At 43.7% G+C, this 7,343-nt stretch overlaps 1 pseudogene across 1 annotated transcript in view; it reads right to left on the reverse strand.

The window, feature by feature from the left end:
* Positions 1-3,045, reverse strand: part of LOC311613984 (small ribosomal subunit protein uS8-like) — a 28,350-nt pseudogene extending 25,305 nt beyond the window's left edge. The window contains exon 1 of the transcript in view: positions 2,630-3,045. The product of the transcript in view is annotated as a small ribosomal subunit protein uS8-like (transcript). The remainder of the gene's footprint in view (positions 1-2,629) is intronic.
* Between the last annotated feature and the right edge of the window lie 4,298 nt (positions 3,046-7,343).

Raw genomic sequence — 7,343 nt, forward strand, 5'->3', positions numbered from 1 at the left:
GTGCGGGTGTGCAGGAGGCAGCCAATCAAAGATTCTCTCATCATTACTGAAGCCGGTTTGGCTCAGTGGATAGAGCGTTGGTCTGCAGACTGAAAGGTCCCGGGTTCGATTCCAGTCAAGGGCATGTACCTTGGTTGCGGGCATATCCCCAGTAGGGGGTGTGCAAGAGGCAGCTGATCGATGACTCTCTCTCATCAATGTTTCTAACTCTCTGTCTCTCTCCCTCTCTGTAAAAAATCAATAAAATACATTTAAAAAAAATAAAATAAAATAAAAGAAGAAAGTTCCTTTAGTTCCCATAGTTTTTGCTATGATGTACAGAAGAGCCTCCTGTCTAACATTAAGACTCACCCAACTGGTGTGGCTCAGTGGTTGAGGGTTGACCTATGAACCGGGAGGTCATGGTTCAATTCCTGGTCAAGGCACATGCCTGGGTTGTGGGCTTGATCTCCAGTGTAGGGCATGCAGGAGGCAGCCTATTGATGATTCTCTCTCATCACTAATGTTTCTATCTCTCTCTCCCTCTCCTTTCCTTTCTCTGAAATCAGTAAGATAGATAGATAGATAGATAGATAGATAGATAGATAAAAATATAAAGAACTTAACCAGGAGATTGGAGATGGGGAAAAAGAGGATATGGCATAGCAGAAATAAGAGTTATAAGAGTTATGCTTCCAGGCCTGGGACTTGATGGGATAAAAGGGAGAGAGACAAATAAGAAAGGCAGAGCCACAGGTTGGGATCTGGGGCAGGAAAGAGGGTGGTTCCCAGAACAAGAACCTTTCCACATTCAAGAGTCTGGAAGACAACCCTTAGGCAGGATGAGGGCTCCATGCCAACAGTGCTGAGAAGACAACAGGGGTGAACAGGGGTGAGGGGTGGGGCAGGTTATCACAAGGAAGATCCAGTTTGCGTTTCTAGGCCTTGGACACTGGGAGTCACGAAAGGCAGTTGGGAGCTTGGTGTGGCTGCTCTGGGCCCCACAGTAGCAGCACGTGGCAGAGGCTCAGGGGTGCCTGCTGTGTCAGTGAGCGGAGGAAAGGCTGAGTCAGCAGGAGGAAGCACTGAGCCCTGACTGAACCAAGACAGAGCACATGTTAGGAGCAGACGCCAAGCGAACAATCGCTGGGCCCCAGAACCAGGACATCCGCCCACAGAGAGCTCAGCTGTGCCTGACACTGCTCATTGTCTGCTCAAGATCCTTGACCCCCTTTTTACTTAAACAGAATTATACCTGACACAGCAACGTGCCAATCACTTCTGCTCACGTACTCAGACCTTCCCCGGGAAGGCTGGCTTAGAGGTACTCCCTGCTGAACAGACACAGACACGGATAATAGGAGCTGGAGGGAAGCAGCCATGTTGTTAACCGGAGGCCATGAGCATAAAGACAGAAGACAGCCGGCCAAGGTGGCAGAACGGGACAATTGGAAGAACAGGATTCCTCTCCTGGGAAGAGAGCTATTTTTCTGGGGGCAAATATTTGATAAGAAGCAAAACAGAACTACTTAGAACAATAAAATAAATATTCGAGGGCTAACAGACTGGTTAAAAAAGGAACCCTATGAAGATAATAGAAACGGCCCTAGCTGGTTTGGCTCAGTGGATAATGTCAGCCAGGTTCCATTCCGGTCAAGGGCACATGCCAGGGTTGCGGGCTTGATCTTTCTCATCATTGATGTTTCCATCTCTCTCTCCTTCTTCCCTTCCTCTATGAAATCAATAAAAATATATTTTAAAAATAAAATAGAAACGGCTACTGAGCATTCGTATGTTTTACTATAGATTGCCTGGTTTACTCCCGATTCCTCAGAAAATGAACCTTACTGGTAATGCTCTTTGTGAACTTGAATTTGCTTTTGGGAGATACCACATTGTTCTGAGTCCTGCTCCAAGGTAGACGAGGTCGGCTGTGTCTATCGCTGTATTCATATGAATAAGATTCAATTTGTGTCAACGTTTAATTTTTGTGTGTGTTAATCCTCACCTAGGGCTATTTTTCCATTGATTTTTTTTTTTTTTTTTTAAAGAGAGAGAATGGGCTGGAGGGGGAAACACAGAGAGAAGCATCAATGTGAGAGAAACACATCATTGATTGCCTCCCAAAGGTACCCTGACTAGGGCCGGGGATTGAGCCTGCAACTGAGGTACATGCCCTTGACTGGAATCGAACCCTGGACCCTTCAGTCTGAGGGCCGACACTCTATCCACTGAGCAAAACTGGCCAGGGCTCAACTTTGAATTTTATCAAATTGATGTCTAATAGGTATCAACAATCATGTGAGACAAAAACTTTGAACTTGAATGTTGTACTTTGGGCCAATCATAAGACAAACAATTTCTTGGGAGAGCAATCTGTTATTATAGGCCAGATGGATAAGCGTAGAGTGTTTTAAAAATTTAGTGCACTAAAATTAGGTTGGTTTGTTAACATTACTGTTTGACATAGTTATCCCAGCAGTTTCTGATTCTAAACACTCGTTTATTCCACTTTTTTTTTTTTTTCCTATTCTGGAAGTTACCTATGTTTTATCTCAAATATTTCCAAAATAGGTGAGTTTCAAACCAATTTTATTTTAATTTAATTTTTTTTTTCCTGTGAGGCATTTTATTTCCACATATGTATTACATCCCAAGAAAAAGAATCCCAGGATTTCCCCTCCTGTGTGTGTGTTCGTCTTGCTTTCTCAGGATCCATGATGCCCGCTGAGGTTGTCAGCACAATGAAACCAAGCTGAGGGACGGAAGCAAGTGGTTCTGGCCTTTTTCCAGACCTTTGAGTGGCACATCACACCTGGGGCAGGTTACGCCGCACTCGTTCAACCTGCCTGAGAGGGTCACAACTATTTTCCCAGCTCTGTGGTCATCTATCGTTTCAAATTCGCCAACGTAACTGTGCTTCACCATCACAGTCAGACACCGGCCGGCGGCTTTGGAGCACGGCCTGATGAGAACCTGGTGGTGGCCTCACTTTTCGGCGTTGTTGATGCTCTTCAGAGCATCAGCCAGGACATTCATGCTCACCATTGTGGCGGCACAGACTGATGGCGGCACAGACCGATGGCGGAAAGAGCCAAACCAATTTTAAATCATACTTGCTAGCTACACAGATTGCAGTAAGTGATTGGTGCATGAATATGCTCAGTTAAAGAACCGGAGACTTAACAATACATGGAAACATGCATAACAGACTTAAAAGACAAAAAGCCACCATATGTTGTCGCTCATCCAAAGAGGAGGAGTTCCTTTTCCCGCTGTTGAATCTGAGCTGTCTTCCTGACTTGTAATATTATCAATGGATAGTGATCGCTGCTCTTGTGGAACTTAAATTCTAGTGGGGGAAGGCAGACAATAAACAATAAAGTAATTACCTGTAATAGTAGAAAGTACTATGGAAAAGTGCAGATCAAGGGAGACTGGGAGTGATTGGATGGCGTGTGTGTGTGTGTGTGTGTGTGTGTGTGTGTGTGTGTGTGTAGACTTTTAAATCATGTGGTCAGGGTAGTGTCTCTGAGAAGCTGAAATTTAAGCACAGATCTGAGGGAGGTGAGGGTAAATGGAGTTCAAGGGGAAAGTGGTTCAAGCAAGAAAACAGACAGAGCAAATGCCCCAAGGCCGGCCTGAGCTATCTCTGCTCTGGCTGCTCTAATCAGAGGACCATCAGAGGAACCTGTAATGTGAGATTCTTTTTGTGTTTGTGTGTGTGTTTTCATTTTCTGGTTTTTTTTGTTTTGTTTTGTTTTGTTTTTGTGTGTGTGTGTTTTGTCTTGTTTTTGTAATATAAGATTCTTTTTTTTAATATATATTTTATTGATTTTATTGATTTTTTTTTTTTTTTTTTTTTTTTTTTTTTTTACAGAGAGGAAAAGAGAGGAACAGAGAGTTAGAAACATCGATGAGAGCCGAAACCGGTTTGGCTCAGTGGTTCTAGAGCATTGGCCTGCTATCTCTGTCCTGATCTTTTAAAAAAATATATACATTTTTATTCATTTTAGAGATGAAGAGAGAGAGAGAGAGAGAGAGAGAGAGAAACATCAGTGATGAGAGTCATTGATTGGCTGCCTCCTGCACACCCCACACTGGGGATTGAGCCCACAACCCGGGCATGTGCCCTGAACCTTCTGGTTCATAGGTGTATGCTCAACCACTGAACTACGCTGACAGGTCCTGTCCTGATCTTTGATTCCCTGAATCATGCAACCGTATTAGCTCTGAACAACCTTCATAGAGAAGGGCCTCTATATTCTTCTGTATACTAGTCTATAAAACCTTTAAATTGGACCAATACGAAAAGCAGAACTGGGATTGGTTCAGAGAGTCAAAGTCAGGACAGGCATGGAGAGAGTGTGGTGAGAACACAAGGACATTTGTTTGAAGCCCATGAGAAATTTGCCCTGGGTCCAATCCCACAACCTATCCTAGTCCAGTTTCACATGTCATTCCCCAATTATGACTAACAAACTGGCCGCCACGAGTGAAAACATGGACAGCTCACCCTGGTATGATGGCACCCCTCCAGAAAACAATCTTGCCTGTCTAGAACCATAGAAAGCCGAGTCAGGATCTGCCAGTTGCATTTTCAGTGAATCCTTGTATTACAAACACGCCACATGGAGTCAGATTGTTAATAGTTAATTTTGTTTAGAAAATGCACTTCTATGCCCTGGCTGGTTTGGCTCAGTGGATAGAGCGTCAGCCTGCAGACTGAAGGGTCCCAGGTTCAATTCTGGTCAAGGGCATGTACCTTGGTTGCAGGCACATCCTCAGTGGGTGTGTGTGTGTGTGTGTGTGTGTGTGCAGAAGGCAGCTGATCAATGTTTCTCTCTCATCAATGTTTTCAAGTCTCTATCCCTCTCTCTTCTTCTCTGTAAAAAATCAATAAAAATATATTTAAAAAAAATAATACAATAGATTTGTCCAGCCAACATGGCTCAGGGTTGAGCATCTATGAACTAGGAGGTTATGGTTTGATTCCTGGTCAGGGCACATGCTCAGGTTGTGGGCTTCATCCCCAGTAGGGGTGGGGGCCGATCAATGATTCTCTCTCATCATTGATATTTCTATCTCTCTCCCTTCCTCTCTGAAATCAAATAAAAATATAAAAATAAAAATAAAAAGATTTCAGCCCACCTAGTCTGGCTGTGGTTGAACATCAACCTATGAACCAGCAGGTTATGGTTCGATTCCCAGTCAGGGCACATGTCCAGGTTGCATGCTCAGTCCCCAGTCGGGGGCCTGCAGGAGGTAGCTGACCAAATGATTCTCTCTTATCATTACTGTTTCTGTCTCTTCCTCTCTAAAATCAATACAAAATATATTTTAAAAAAGAATAATAGGTTTCAAATACTGACAAGGAAAGTGTAGCATGATCTCACTTTTATTAAAACACAAAAGACTTATACAAAATATTAAAAAAAAATTCTTAGTATTTGCTCAGAAAGAGATATACCAAACTGTGAACAACGAGCAATGGAACTGAAATTTGTGATTATATATTTCGGACAGCTGTCACTTTTGATATCCCAATATATCCAGCTAGATTGCTGAAGACTTACAAAGCATGCTTGTTCATAGACTTCTGATTTATTAAGAATATAGTCATGGTTCTGTAATTGAAAACTACAAATACTTTAACAAAATAATTTAATCCTAAACATTTAAAAGTGAACTTATACCACTATTTCAAACAAATACTGAAGGAAAAAGGAATTCTAAACACAGCTTGTGTGGACATGGGTTCTTGGGAAGAGTCATCCTTACAAGCTACGTGGGTGTCCACCATTGTTACCACACCCTTGTTTGTTTCACCTTCTAGTGATAATCCACACAGAAGGGAACAAGGATCCCGGCAGAGAACTTGAAGAACAGAACCAACTGGGAGGAAACTTCTTGTTGGTAGAAGGTAGACTGAACCTTTGACCACTTAAAGAAATGCAATCTTCCGAAAAGAGAAATCCGTCATTTGGTATTTTACCTGTGCACGGAAGGAGGTGACAAAGAGTTGGCTTTGTTTTAGCAACCTGTGTATTACAGCTCACATTCCTTTCAGGCAAAGATTAGGAACCGGTCCCCACCCCTCAGCCAAGTCCATCCTGAAGTACAAGTGTTTGGCTATGACCTCACCTACCGCACCCGGGGCCCTGTCACAGCATGGACAAGTCCCAGCAAGGCCTTGTGCCTCCATCCGACATTCTTCATATGCTCAGACACGGCCAAGAGAATGCGATTTGAAAATGGGGCACCTTCGGAAGGCACCTGCTTCCCATTTTCCTGGGTCCCCTTCTATACAATGTCTCCTCTCTCCCATTTATTCGGAATTCTGCTTCAGGATTTCTCTTCCGAAAACGCCCCTTGGATGCTTTCAATTAGGTCACTGCACTGATAAATCTTTAGACCATTTTCCCTAATAAAATGCAAACCCCATAGTAAAGCATCAAGAGTTCTTACATCAGTGAATAAACTTTTTTAAAATATATATATTTTATTGATTTTTTTACAGAGAGGAAGAGAGAGGGCTAGAATTAGAAACATCAAGGAGAGAGAATCATCGGATCAGCTGCCTCCTGCACAACCCCTACTGGGGATGTGCCCGCAACCAAGGTACTTGCCCTTGACCGGAATCGAACCTGGGACCCCTCAGTCCACAGGCTGGTGCTCTATCCACTGAGCCAAACCGGTTTTGGCAAAGTCTTTTTTCTTTCTTTCTACCATCCTACAATTCTTGAGTGTCTGCTTATTTTTGTTTTTAATGATTTTTAAAAATTGATTTTACAGAGAGGGAGGGAGAGTGAAAGAACCATCTATGTGAGAGAAACATTTCCATATGGGACTAAACTCGAAACCCAGGTATATGGCCTGATCAGGAGTCGACCGGCAACCTTTCCGTGCACAGTATGACACTCAACCAAGCCACTCCAGGCCCAGCAAGTATCTGCTTGTTTAAATCAGGTGATTTCCCGTTCATTTTGATGCTCATTATCCATGGAAATCCTCCTACCTACCCTTTAAGGATTAGCTCAAAGGCTCTCTCCAGGAGTCTTCCAATACCTCCCACAGGAACTTAAACCCCTGGCCGGGAGAATTTGAAGCCAGTGCTTCTCCCACCACAAAATAACCCAGTACCTTCCCTCCTCACATGGCCCCTTAGTGAACCTCAGAACTAAGAAGGAACCATTCATCACTTTCTCCCACTAGTGTATAAGCTCCTTAAAGCAGATTCTAGCCCTGGCTCGTTTGGCTCAGTGGATAGAGTGTCGGCCTGTGGACTGAAGGTTCGATTCCAGCCGAGGGCACATGCCCGGGTTTCGGGCGTGATCCCCAGTAGAGGGCGTACAGGAGGCAGC

The sequence above is a fragment of the Pipistrellus hanaki genome (genome assembly GCF_964339955.1).
Source record: "Pipistrellus hanaki genome assembly, chromosome: 19".
In the NCBI taxonomy this organism is placed as follows: Eukaryota; Metazoa; Chordata; class Mammalia; order Chiroptera; family Vespertilionidae; genus Pipistrellus; species Pipistrellus hanaki.